The sequence below is a fragment of the Trachymyrmex septentrionalis genome, unplaced genomic scaffold (assembly GCF_001594115.1).
Source record: "Trachymyrmex septentrionalis isolate Tsep2-gDNA-1 unplaced genomic scaffold, Tsep1.0 scaffold40, whole genome shotgun sequence".
Taxonomy (NCBI): Eukaryota; Metazoa; Arthropoda; class Insecta; order Hymenoptera; family Formicidae; genus Trachymyrmex; species Trachymyrmex septentrionalis.
In genome coordinates this window covers 5,326,175-5,341,433 of record NW_017305569.1, presented here as the reverse complement: position 1 = coordinate 5,341,433, position 15,259 = coordinate 5,326,175, and positions in this window count along the sequence as shown.

Here is a 15,259-nt window from a genome sequence, read left to right as displayed (position 1 = left end):
TATATATATATATATACTAGTATATAATAAAAATATATTAAAAAGAAAACGAGATTGGAAGAAAGAAAATTGCATTAAAGTTATTTATTAACATGTAGCAGTTGTCACGTGACCGCTTGAAATATTTTACAACCCATCGTGTCCCTACATCGACCGCAAATATTAAACTTTCCTAAGCACACGACCAGACACGACCAGACGATGCGATCTACAGAGACGAACGTGATGGAAGATGGGGTTGTGAGTGTGCGTGTGGCAGGAGGGGGACTGGGCGATGTTCCTTCCAAAATCGAGGAAGCGCGTCGGGACGATGGTGGTCTGGGTCAAATATTAACGTCGGGCCCGATAATTGCGAAGTAGATTGTAGGAAGGGCGGGCTCCGCAGCCGCGCGATCGGGCGAACCCGGAGTCCTCGTGCCTGATAGCATCTCGCCCTCTCCATAAATATGTCGCAGTGAGCTTAACCCCCTTGCCTATCTGCGAGGCACGAAGTAGGGGAGGCATTAATGTCAAACCGAGACGCGAGTTATGGCTCCCCCGTCAATTCCCAATGAATTCAGCGTTTTCGGCAGGGAATCGATGTGTTCCGACGAGCGACTGAGCGGGCCTCGCCCGCCAAATCGCACGCCATTTTTTACGGCGTTTTCGCAAAATGCACGGCGCGTTGCTACCCTCTGTTGTCGAATGATTGATTTGAACTTGTGAAAAGCCCGTCGTTTCGTGACAACGGTAGAAAAGTGTATTACATAGGTGATACATTTTTATGCTACGAGTGAGAGAGAAATATGATACGTGATAACGTGCAAGAGCCCTTTCTAATCACTTCTATAAAACGGTACGAATTTTTTTTGTACTTCGAAAGCACTATTCATTTTTATATCGCAAAAGTGACAGAGGAAAAGGGAGCATGTAAAATGATCACAGAATGTGATATTTTAATATCGGATAAATAATTTTCACTCGTCTCATAAATTATTTTCGCATGTATATTTCGATACGCGCGAGATGATTATAGAAATTATTAACTTAAAATTAAAATATATAATATCAAAGTTGTAATTCATTATAAAAATAATTTAATTAATTAACAGCAAAATATTAAAAGATCCAAATCTGTGATAATGTTACATACGTGATGCGCTTATACATGCCATGTACATTATTGTATACAATAGACGAGACTTGCGAGTAACGATTGAAAATACGAAAGCGACTTAAACTTTTTTTTTTTCGTTTTTGCACACAGGTTGTCGATGGCAATCATCGATCATCGTGTCGTCGCACCGATGTGGTACTCGAAGACGTATCTTGTGTTTGTGAAACGAGGAAAAGACCGATTGATGTTCGCCGTTCGACAGTGATGGAACGCGACATCGTTTCTTGACACGAACGACCACCCGATGATCGTTATAATTACACGTTGACGATATCGAATTTGACGGTGATTTTGTAATTTTGCAAAATTTAAACCATTCAACCTAATGCTAGAAATGGAAAATAATAATAAATATTGTCAATATCGGAAAGAAATCTTATCGCTCAAAGTTCTCTCTTATCATAAATATTATATCGCTCGGCAAAAAATGGCTGGCTTTTCAAAGCATCTTATCTTTGAGAGAGAGAGAGCTTCTCGCCCTCGAGAGATCATACGGCGTCATAATCGTGAAAAAAACGCGTCTTTGGCGATGTCTTGAGTAACGATACGGTTACGATACGATAGCTTCGGTGCCTTCGAGAAGGATCCGGTCTTTTGTGAGCCGATCGATGGTCGAAGGAGAAGCAACTTCGCGGCTTTCATGCGGGATCATACGAGCAAAGTGCAGACGCGATTTCGCGGTGACTTCTCGTAGGTGATACAAATAACGCAATCAGTATGCAGGGGGTTCATGCATATTTCAGAGGGGGTTACGACGGTGGCCGCCGCTAAGAAGGGTTTATGACGGGGGTTGATCCGAGGATCCCCATCAAACCGCACGAGTCTGAATATCGAGGCGAAGCCGGGGGCAGGGGCAGACCTCTTAACTCCTGCAAACTCATTACAATAAATCAAGCTTTGTTCTTCGACCGAGCAAGGGCTGGCTAAATTCTGCGGGTGGTAACCCTTCTGCCCGTCCCACCTTCATCCCCCCGTGTCGTCTGTGCCGTACTCGTCTGTTACTTGACTTCTGGTGCTTGCCACGTTTGTTTCTTAGATTCGTATAACGATCGCATTTATCATGCTTTACCGTGAGTAACGATTATGATAGCGTAGCGAAGTAAAGTTGTTCTATCTATTCATCGCTCTCGTAATTGGTATGAAAAAATTATATACACACATATATATATATATATATATGTATATATATATGCTAATTATGCTAGTTACGTTTATTTTCAGAAATCTAATAATTTATTTAATTATCATTAATAAAATTTAAGTTTATAATTTAAGTTTATAAAAAGGTCTATTTTAATAGGAATCAAAGTAAGTAATTTATCACTTACATGTAAGTGATATTATCGTTTCTTATTTGATGTTTAATGTGAGAAAAAAAAACAAGTTTTCAATATTCTTTATATCAATAATGAATGTTACTTCTGGATTAATATATTTTCACTTACATGTTTCCATGTATCTGTTAAAAGTAGCGTTAGAAATGAGCAAATTCTTATTAAGCAAAATTCTTTATCTTGTACAAAAGAAGAAAATTAATTTTAATGAAACAAAGTTCCCATCTTTCATCGCTTGTTTTACCAATATTTAAAAGTTGATAAAAATATAAGTGACTGAAAAAAAAACTTGAAAGTCCAAACAATTTATTCGGCTACTTTAATGTGTGTTAAAGCTTCCTTGCATCGAGATATGTGTGTAAGAAAATTTCACTGAAAAAATTCTAGACGTCGCAAATCCATCAGCAACGTACAACTTCCGTAATTCGTATAATCGTTCGAAATATAATATAATATATTTGAAAACGGTTTATGTGTATTTATAACAGCAAGAAAAAGGGGGCGTCGCTGACCTTGTGGTAGAATTGCGGTACGGATTTGTACAAGAGATACAGAGGGATATCAGGCAGATGTTGCATTCTGCGGAGCTCCACGTGCTACAAGCGTCGACATTGACTAATGATGGCGTGGCGAAGGGGGCGAAGGGGTGCTAGAGGGCCAGACAGCGCGCCCTGGAACAGAAAATTCACCCAAGTTCACGCGACCTGTTGCACCCCCTAGCTCACCGTTTAACCTATAACCTGCCCGCCAAACATGGGTTTAACCTTACCTTATCGCGTTATCGAAGTGCTCGGACCAGCCGCCCGCGCGTTTGCCAGTTGATGTTTACTTTCTTTCTCTCAACTTCCGTTGCGGTTGTCAATCGACTTTCTCTTACAGAAGACACGCATCGTTCTACTGCCAGCTAAAGCGGCGGTACTTCAACGTATTCCGATTTCGACTTATCGTAAGCACGCTAAATTGATTCTTACTTCTTTTCACGAACACAACAAGAGCGATGATTAATTTTATTCTTCTAGATAAATTCTTTCGTGTATTTGTAATATCGTAAAAAAAAAAAAAAAAAAAAAAAAACACAAATTTATCAAAATTGTATCTCATAATCGTCGCAAACAGTTTATACTCCACCTAATCGATAAACTCTGAATAATGAGGAAGCAAACGTTACGTTGAAGAGAATAGAGGTCTACTGTATTATATCGTTGCATCATTATTATGTGCATATAAATTTCTTCATCGGATTATTTTCCAGTCGACTTGTCTTTAAAGAACAGTAAGACCGTGCTTTCTTAAGATTGGCTTTCTCCCGGTGTGTCTACCGTCTGAACCAATTTGCGGCGAACACGTTCGACCGGGTTGCCCTCTCGCTCATCAGTGACAGCGCGTGTGCCAGCGCGCGCGAGAGAGGAAGGGCTGCAAAGCTGCAGCCATGGATGGAGGCGCTAATTACTGCACTTTCCTCGGACCTGTACCCGCTTATTATTCAGTCCGAATCAATCCGCGCGCGCGCGACGACCGCGGACGGGAGGGCGTGCATCGAACGAAAAGCAAATTAAATTCGGCGGCCACGTTAACGCGATTACACGAACGGGGGTCCCGGCAAAAATATCAATCGCACGTGTAATCCCGCTTAACGAGTGTGTACCTTTTAATTAATCACCATTTTCAATATTTCACAGTCGCCATGAGCGCGCGCGCACGCACGTACCCGTGTGCGTGAGCGTCGCGTACGCGCGAGCGCGTATGATTTAACACCAGCAGCATTGGCGTACGCATTCTCTTGCCGGGCGGCGCGAAATATCGCCGCGGTATTATGCGTATATTATCGCGAGCACGCACTTCGTGATTGAATGGCCACGCACGCGTTGTTGTACGGTGCGCGCTGCGTGAACTATCGCGCCGCGAGACTGTACGCGTGACTCTTAAGCCTGTGCTTATCTGCGCAACGAGAATTTCAATTTGTCCTCGGTATAGAATTAATGCGAAAACTTTAACGAGATCCAGTCCGCGTGGCGATACCCTCGCCGATACTTTCCTTTTTTTTTTCCGACAAACGATTTATACGTCGCGATCGGCGGGTTCTTAAAGAATTTTACAATGGCACGTTGCGCAATGCTATTATATGCTTGTGCGCACGCACTGTACATACATTCCCTTTAGATCTGATTCCGAAAGCGTTATTAACAAGTTTATGCCGTCGCATAAATTGTCAAGTGAAGTAGTTGCGCCATATACATCGTGAGATTAGGAACGTATAACGTGAACGCGTGTAATCCCTCATTTGCTACTTTTTCAGAAAGTACGGCAGGATTAAGTGTCACTCTTCGATCATTTCTTACCGATTTCCGTCATGTACTGAATGGAAAAGGTGAGGAATCCCGAGGCGTTCGCTTTACGTTTCTTGCTATACGCGAAATCCCGGAGGTCGCCGGTGCTGCAATCGCGAATTTAATCGCAATCTTAAATTTTTGTGATACACGGCGCGATTGGCCTTTTATCAAAGTAAGATATCAATTCATAGCGTAACATTCACTCAGACGCAAGACACGCCTCCTACGTGCCCTTCCTTATTGGCCATTCTTCTTATCTCGAAATTCATTCTACCAATTACTGCGGTCCTGTTCTACATGAAGAAATCAATCTCTTGGACATGCAACCCATTTCTAGCCAGCGCTCGAAACGCTTATTTCGCTATTCTGTGACACAACCAAAGGTGTTCTAATCTTCAAAGCCCAATGTAAATTTAATGTGCCTTTTTGTCAATATGACACTATTTGTCCTTTTTAAAATAATATTGCGACGTATATGTATACATTTCAAGCTGCTGGTCAAGAGAGAAATTGAACAGTTTATCTAATAGTTACTGTCAAAAAGCATCTTCTACGCGTAAAAATAGTGTGAGTATAATTTCTACGTTTTTCAAGACATTTTATATATAAAATAAAACGCATTGCAAAGACAATCTCATCAAGAATGAATAATATTTCAGTTAAAATCTATCATCGGTATCAATAAGATTAATAAAATGTAAATACTCGATAAAGATATTTAAAGCGCGTCTTGAAAATCAATAATATTCCAGAGAACACAACTAATAGAGATTCCGCGGAAAGTATGCAGCAAACGAAAACGCCTTTTTTATCCGCATCATTCAGCGGGTAATCAAAATTAAGCATACGGATAAGGCGACTCTCAAGAGATAATCACTTCTATTCAAGTACTTAAACTGACTCAGCTGTGTCAAAGCGATTCCACCGCGGAACAAGAGGAAACGGGGTTGAAACGGGGTTGAAACGTTTTAAAAGCGAGCCGCTGAGTTCGCTGGTTGATGAATATTCATGCCGCTATATAATAACATTTTTGAGCCACTGTTTAGCTAATCCTCCGGACTCATTTATCGTGGGAGGCAAGGACAGCTATAATTCTTGAAAACGCTCCAACGGCGTTACTATTATTATTATGCGAATAAATACCCCGGGATTAAGTGCGATGGGGAAACGCCGGGGGCGCTTGTGCGGCCGTTGCATTTTATGGAAACAAACGTAAAGTAGTTGCCGCGCGCGATTTATAGTTGTAGCTCAGGTTCGGTGTTGTTGCTGACGATTAACGACCGCGGCTGCAGCGGCGTGGAATCTTCGATTAAGACAAAGAAACAATTTGCAATCACACTGAAAGAGAGAGAGAGAGAGAGAGAGAGAGAGAGAGACGTTCGTCGACGATGATCGCAGGAAGTCGCTGAACAGATCGGTACGACTGTACGATTCAATTTCGAGGGTAATTGCTGATGTGTTTCAGCAAATTTGCTCTTAGACTTTGAACTAGAATGGATAGTGGTTATTAGAGTACCTAATAATAATGTATTATGGGTTATAGCGCGATTCAATATTGTCAGCTCGGGTAATCGACTGACATCATCGTTGAAGCGCTCCGAAACCTCTCTCTGTGCACATTTTTACCGTCGGTTAAGCCTGCGATCATCGCGATTATAATCGATTTATTTAAAAGCCTGTTTTTGTAACCGGGCCAATAACCGCGCGAATGTATCGCGAGAAGGACAGGACATTTTCGCACGCGACCTCTCGTTCATCGACCGGATAGGATCTTGGCAAATGGCAATTCTTTCCTTACGCCATTATCGCAAACCTTGGAGCTAATCCGTTTCTTGGTTTCATTACCGAGGGAGCGAATGCATCGGAAAGTCGCCAGCAAACTCCGGAGTAAAGCGACAACCAACCGGCATACCGAAGCTCTTTACCTTCTCCCTTTACCCTCAGCCCCTTGTTCCTCTGCCCCTTCTCCCTCGAATCTTCTCCCCGTTCGCGAGCACATGTACATATACTACATGCGTACACCAAGAAACAAAGGGCGCGTCTCTTCGTTTAATGCCTACCGCAGTCAGGCCTCGGAGAGATTATAATAATCTCGGTTTACGTAGCGTCTCTCGAGCTGGTTAATTTGAGGAGGAAACTTCCGTCCGTAGGATCCGCGAGTCTCATACCTCGTCCTCCTGCTCTTCCACATTTCCTCCCATAGTCCTGGCCTCTTTCTCATCCACCGCATTACCGTGCGGTCTCCGTTGCTCTTATATCTAAGCTGATTCGTAGTTAAATGTTGCTTTCATTTCACGTAAACTTGTGAAATTTGAGGCTGCCCGAATTAGATGCGATAATAAAATTGTCACGTTGATCGAAACCGGATGAGACAACTCAAGATATTTTCCTCCAGACTGTTTAAATGCATTCTTCTCTTGTTAGTAAAGCTTGATTTTCAATGCATGTACACATTAAGAAAGATAATTTGATTATATCAACAAGACGTATACGATTGAGTGAATTTTAGTAAAATCAAATAGAATTCCTAGTTATCACGTGCGTGATATAGAACTCAATATTTTTTTACTGAAAATTCTGATATTAACTATATTTGATTAATATTTTGCAGTTGGTCTATAAAGCTTTGACAATTTCTATTATTTGAAAATGGACGAACCAGAAAATTCTGACGATATAAATAAAAATTCTGATTACCTCAACTAGAATTATAATTCAACAAAAAAATTCTGATTTATCCGTTAAGCAGAATTCTAATTAATGCAGCCAGATTCTTTTTCCAGTGTAACTATATTCAGTAAAGGTTCCTCGCAAGCAGTATGCGGCAAGATAAACTCGGAAGTTCTATATCATGGAAAGAGAACGGTTTCTATAATATCTAAAAATTCAGTTAGATCAAAATAATATTGTAGATTTGAAAATTGTATTGGACTAATCAAAATAATTATATAGGACGCTCAAACTGATTACGAAAACTTTTTGCAGCATTGCTCATCATTGCTTGAGATTCCTATATACGATTATTTTATGATCCAACAAAATTATTTTCAGATCTGTATCTGATTAAATTTTTAGATATTTTAGCAAAATCATTCTTTCCGTGATGTAATTCAAAATCATATATTAGGGAATAAAAGGGACAGCATTTTGAGAGTCTTCACCATTCCGAAAATTGGGTTTAAAGATGAAAGTAAATTATAAATGTATGTTGAAAATAGAATGTATTGATACCTGTGAAATATTATGAGGAATACCGTAATTTGTGTGGCATTATATGAACGTTAGCCAATTGTAATGATTAGAGCTCCATGATAAAAAATCAAAAAGAAATTCTAATACATTTAACAGAAAGAATTCGATCACAAGAATGAACTCCCTATCAGCATGATAACCTTTTCATCCATCATCCGCAACTGGATCTTCGAATTTCAATATAATCAACAAGAAATTCTGGTGCATTTAACAGAAAAGAATTAATCATGTTCATCTGGATAAGTCTTATAAGAATTCTGTTTCATTTCCGAATAGACGCATTGATTGAATCTACTAGATTTCCAATTAATGCAACCAAATCTTTTTCAGTGTATACATCATCCTGTAATCGCAAGTTTAATTAGCTACATTTAAAGTATATTAATTCAGCTGTGTATAACACACTTGATAGAATCTTTTATAAGAAGGTTTACATAAAAAAAAGAGTTTCATTATTTTTTATAATTAATTAAATTCAATGTATAGATACAGCAGTTTCATTCTTATTCGCTAGTTTTTTAAGTGGATGCAAGAAAACAAATTGTCACGTAGATTCTTGCCCCGGCCTTCTGAAAATCTCCGCTCTATTTCGCATCTACTTCTGTCGAAGGTCCATTTAATTTAGTCTGATTATTTGTTACGACCGTTCATTGATTGAATCTGCTTTAACGACTGCCAAGACGAACAGAAGGCATTTACCCGTAAAAGAATTGCGATTAAACACAAAGCCGAGTCGCTGAGGGGCTGGGGATAGACGAGAGAGGCGGAGGGAAGTGAATTCGTCGCTTCAGAGACGAGAGGAGGACGGTTCCCCGAGTCGTCTTTCATGAGGATTTTCGACGAGGTCTCCCCCTTGCCTTTAAATCATGAGCGCCCTCATAATTTCCGTGGAGTCAAACAAAAGACGCGTAAACAATGGCCACGGGAAAGGACGAGAGCCGTCGGTGTCAAAGGAAGCGCCGCTTAAAAGTTTAATTCGCTAATTGAACCCGCGGCGTAGTCGGCAGCGCCGACAATAACTGCGCAAATAAACTTGCGAGTACTTTCAATCCGTTTTTCCTGCCAAAGGAAATGCGCGCGCGGTAGGCGCTGCAATTTCGTTTCAGTCTGGACGAACACGAAAAGGAGCGATCTTTTTTCCCCTTCTCCACCGTCTTGCCAACGAGAGTTCAAGCGAAAGAGGATAAATAAATTAGTAACTCGTTGCCTATTCTCTCGCTGACGGCGCGCGCGCGCGCGTTCCCGTAGAATGAAAAGTACATGCAAAGTTCGAGCGGCACCGTGAAACGGCGGGCGCTCGTCCTTTTTGCATTTCTTTCGCGGCCGCACTTCCGGCTGCTCGTCGATATTATTTGCGTAACGTGTCTCGCTCCGTGTCGTTTTTGCACACGAGGATTTATATCCGATTTATATCCGATTATGCGCACCCGATCGTATTTTCGCGCGTATACGCGTTTTATCAAATTTATCCGCAGCCTTTCAGCGAGGCCGCGTACTTTAATAACAATAACCGCACGGCTGCCGCGCAAGGTTTACAACGAGTGCTTATTTTATTCCACATATATTCGCAATTATTGTACATTATTTCATTTTTACGTGGTTTTATCACATTCATCGATCGCTCGCAGCTTTAATGCGTATTACCGTTCATTCTACTTTTATCACGGCTATTTATTTTCTGATTTATCTCATCCATTTGCGCTTTCAATCACGTATTATTTTATTTCCGCAAAGTCCGTTCCATTTTTCGCGATTCGGTCATCGTCAATCATTTATTTCCGCTTCATATCTATTGTCATATTTCATTCCAGCGATTTATTTTAATAAACTGCCACGATAAAGCTACAAAAATTTATTCCGACGTAATTTGTTGACGGCCATTCATCCGCCCTACGTCGAAGTCGAATCACTTACGGAAACAAATGTAAATGGATGTATATGTAATTTCCACAGCAGAGCAGCCAACGTTTCATCATCGTTCGCGTTACTTCGATCAGCAATGTCGCTGCGTGATGTTGATAGAAACTAATACCGAAAATCGCAATTTCGGATTACCCAGTACCCGTTGATTTCTGCGTTTATCCGGTGGTACATACATCCCGAAACGGCAAAATGCCCGGAATGCTCTCGCCCGTCGTTCTCTCGTTCATCGGGAGAACTTTGCCGCGAGCTCACAAAAGCACCACCCCCCCGCGGTCTCTATCCACGGAGGAAGAACTTCCTACGATGAATATATTTCGCCCGATAGTCGTTACGGTCGTGCTCGAACTCTTGACGAGTAACGACGATTTCGTCGAGCGCTCTCCGTTCGCCGTGGCGAATCAACGAAGAAGGAAGAAAAGATCGGCAAAACGGCGACGGGATCGGCGATACGCGCGTATCTACTTAGGTACCGTCGCAAGGAACGTTATCACAGGAAAGTTTTGGAATTTCAAATCGGCCATCCGGAGGACGTAGGTCCTTCCATTTCTGTCTCCTTCCGAATCCTCGTCCCCCCCTCCCCCCCCGCCCCCCAGTCGTCGTTGCCTCTCGGTTTCACGGTAATTTTCGTATTTTTCCTCTCTTTACCGGAAGAAAACGTCGCCGGGCTTTGACGCGGAACTCCCAGAAAACGTACGTCGATCCACAAGGATATTCCGGCGACGGGATAAGACTCCGGCGGCATCTTTCGGTCCATTGGCCCGACAGAATGATGTAGATTCGCCGTCGTGCACGCTCCGCACGCGTCGCGACGCGTCGCGACGGAGGCAAACTGCGCCGCCATTCCGCGCGGCCATTCGTTCCGTTGGGATGACAGACGATGATTTGCGGCCGGTCTCGGCCGCGAGCAGTTTCCTGATTTTTATGTAAGAGGACGAGAAGATGGCGCCCGGAGACTGGCACAGGACCCAGACGATCGTAAATTAAGCCGACACCGTGTTTCAGAGAGCGCGAGAGCCCGTACTCCGTGTGCCGATACACGCGTTTCGCGGTCGCGAGAATGACGGCTCGGTTTTGTAACGACGACGCTTTTCCAATCGCCACACCTGTTCGCCGTCTGCAATACCACGACGATATATATGGTCGGTAAGTAAAGCGAAGAAAAAAAAAAAATCTACCTTCTGTAAAAGTTACAAACAAATATTCTACAAAATGTTAGCGTTAGATATACGTTTTGTTGCGATATGAATGCTGTATAAATTCTTAGTGCACACAATGAATTTTCCGGTGCATAAGATGCTAATGATTTAATTACACGAAAGAACAGTTTTACAGACCTACAAATAATTTTATTCAAAACAATTTTGTAGGATGCCAAAATTGATTGCTAAGGACGTCAAAACTTTTTGCAACGTTGCACTTTGTTTGAGCGTCCTACGTGTACCATATATTGAGAGAAATGTTTGGTACGTGTACTTATTTATTTCATCGATAAGTGATTAACAAAGACTTTCTTATTTTTCATTTAAAAATTGTGTTGTTCTAATCAAAATTTGATTATTGTAATTGAATTTGTTGAAACCAAACAACTTTTAAATGAAAGAATAAGAGTTTTTGTTAGTCACATATCAACAAAATAAATAAAGTAAATAAATTATATCGAAATATTTCTCTCAGTGTAGGATAGGTGAGGCTGATGAAAATTTGCAGTTTCATATACCCAATTATTTCAAATAACTGATTTATTACTGAACATAATGTAACCTTTTGTAAATATAAAAATTAACATATAACAAAGAAAAATATAAATATTTTAAACTGATATAAAATATATATGTATTTATCAAAATCAACAGGATTATTCCATTTATCAAGGAAAATCTTCAAAAAAACCAATAGTAAAAAAAATAATTCACGACTATGAGATAATTTTTGCTCTATCGTAATAAAACTGTAATGAACATTCAGTAAAACTTTCATTACGAAATTTTATTATATACAAAAGTTACAGCTCAAATAATATAAAGATTTAATTTGATTAAAATGACTATAAAAATGACCAATAAAAATAATGGTGAATTTACCGTCAATTACAAAAACTCCAACCATGATAGCAAACAATTTCTCTTTGTGATGTCGTGCTTGACAACTATTCAAACATTACTTAAACATGACTGCGTCTTAAAAGTGCAAGTATAACCGTCGAATGTTAAATATATGCTGTTTAAAAACATAAACGTTATCACGATCAAAATAGCGCCATAGGTAGATTGAAAAACCTCATTCTATCTTAATAATTTTGAGAATAAGTTCAACAAAATTATTTTCAGACCTGTGTCTAATTAAATTTAAGAAATTTTAGCAAAATCATTCTTTCCGTATATACGATGGATCACTGAAAAAGTGACCCAATCGCGTGCAGTAAAGATTGAATGTATTTCGGTAAGACTAGTATGTAGATGCTTTTGTTATCTACCGCTGTCTTAGAATGCAGAAGATATGAAATAAAAATAAAAGTTGTGAATTATTAAAACCGGAATTTCTGAATTGGGCTGAATTATTAGTTATTTTTGAAGATTTAGCGTATTACTAGATACCTTCTCTGAAAATTGTGTAAGATGCATCCTCCTTGAAAAACCAAAAAAATAACGTAAATCTAATAAAAAAATCAGAATTTAAAGTGGGTGACAATTATAACTTTCTTTTCGCTTCTAAAACCGTTTGCGAATGCAATAAACATTGGTTAGCGATCGACGTGTGTAAGGAATAAATTTTAAGCTATTGCAAAAGTAGGTCATATTACAAATTGAATCGACTTAGCCTGTTCTTTTCATGACGGATAGGTCGCGAAGGAAAACGGGTCGCGTGTATATTTATACGCTTCTAAAAATCGCTGCCGTCGCAATAGAATAATGAGTGACAGCTGAAACATTGGCGCTTCTACATATTGCAACTCGACTTCGGCTTCGACTCGATGTATTAACGGTCCCGTTAACCGGCGACGAGAAAGCGACGATAATTTACGCTCATGCGGAACAGAACCGGTTGATACGCAGATGCGGGTGTCACGTCGCGTTCTCGTTTGCCATCTCGCCAAAGAATCTCTCGGTGACGGACCGGTCGGCTCGGTGACACACCAACTCTCTCTCTCTCTCTCTCTCTCTCTCTCTCTCTCTCTCTCTCTTTCTCTCTCACGCTCACATATAATGAATCAGATTTTCATTTCCAAGATTGTTTCCGCGCGGTACCCCCGATACATCATGCAACACGTTGCGTCCCTCTAGTGGAGCGACGTAAGGCGGCAACGGCAAGAGTTCAAGTCAAGTTTAAGCTGCCGTCGCAAGGCGACGCAACCGAGAGAAGTTACGCGGCTGAGGTGATATGTGTCAGGTCCACAATACTCGGGCGGGGACTCGACTAAGTAAATGTTATTTCCGCCGGTGCATAATTGTGACTCCGTCGAGAAACGCCGTGACGTTAATGTTAAGGACGACGGGGAGTGCTTGGCACGAGACGGAAGACGCTGTTTCGCCGACGCCTACGCCCGGCGACGAGTGGTGAAAAACGGGCTGCGCGAAACAGCGAGTTACAACACGGATGATGGTGCCGGGCCGGATAATTAATCGCCCGCAGAGCCGCATTTGTCCCGTTAATGAACGCGAATCGTGAAGCATGTTGTCCCGAATTTCGTTAAGTCTTAATATAGCGCGTCTTGACATTTCTAGAACGGTGAAACTTTATTACATCCGGTTTACAACCGCAATCGCGCGTAATACGCGCGGCCGATAATACTCGGCGTCATTAAACTAATCGTATCAGTGGTATCACCAAGTGTTATAACCTACTACAATTAGATATATTTATCACATCGGAGAGGGAGAGAGAGAGAGAGAGAGACTAGGCGACCAAAAGTCACGTTCGATCGACGCCGTCGATCGTAAGAACGCGTTAATTATTTTCCAACGGGATAAATAATTTCCAAGCGTCGTGGAATGAAAGAGAGAGAGAGAGAGAGAGAGAGAGAGAGAGAGAGAGAGAGAAAGAGAGAGAGACGGGGGGACGAGGGGTTTGTTTAGACCGACGAGAGGAGTAGTACGTAATCATCCGCAGATGAAAGAGCTGTCGGAGTGTCGAGGCGAACGAAAGGCAGCACAACAGAGCCACTCTGTGCTTTGCCTCGAACCATGGTCTTCCCCCTTTCTACCTCAAACCCCTGAGGGCCTATCCTCTCCGCGTTTTCCCTCCTTCCCCCTCCTTACCGTCCCTTTAAATTAACCGATCAATCGGGGCCACACCAACATTTCCTCCGACATCAAACACGCGTCGCTTTGTGATAATTAATCGTCAGTCTTCGAATGGCGCTACCAAGCGGCGGTTATTGGCAGTCTGATGAAATTTTTGCGCGGAGGAAATGGCGACCAAAAGGAAAGCGGACGGCGGGAGCGCGGCGGGAAAGAATACTTTTTGACGTCAAAGGGTCGAAGAACGTTCCGCAGGATTTCACCGGTGCGCCGCTCCGCGCCGCGCCGCGCACGCGAGTACGCTCACGTATTACGGGTAAATCAAAGGTCGAGACCATTCGCCTTGAGGGCTCAAAATACTTTTGATCTCGCATTACCGTATTATTAATTCAACGAGCGTGACATGGGAATTAAAGGGCAGACAGTCTCCGCGCACATACGCGGATCTTATCGGTATCGTCGCGCTCCGTATAATCGAAATCGGAGATCAAAGCGCGCTTCGGTTTCCTTCCCTTCCCGGTTTGCCTTTCTTTCTTTTGCCCAGCCGCTCCGTTGCCGAGCTCGCGTACCGTACGTACGGGGCAAGAAGTCATTACGTACGTGTTCATCAATTACGCGATATTACGCGTAATCATGCGGCGAGTTGCGGAGAAAACGAAAGAAATCGGAGAGCAACCGGGCGCGGAAAGAAGATAAAGTGCCCGAGCTGTGCGTTTGTCTTTTCGCGGAGTCTGTCGGTTAATAAGAAAAGAAAAGAAAAAAAAAAAAAAAAGAGTCGTTCCACGAACAATTAGGATATTACCCTTGTGACCCGAGAGGAAATGACATCTGTTTAGGAACGGCGCGAGAAGTCGTACTCTCGCGCGACGACGTTCTAATTATTCAACAACGTACGGCTCACTAGAAGTCCGCGTAGATACAAGGTATCTCGCTAATAATAGCTGTCCGGCTTGCGGTTTACGTGGCTGAAGTCCCCGTAGTCAAGAGGTTCGTGTAATCCCTCTGTGAAAGCTCACCCTTCTATGC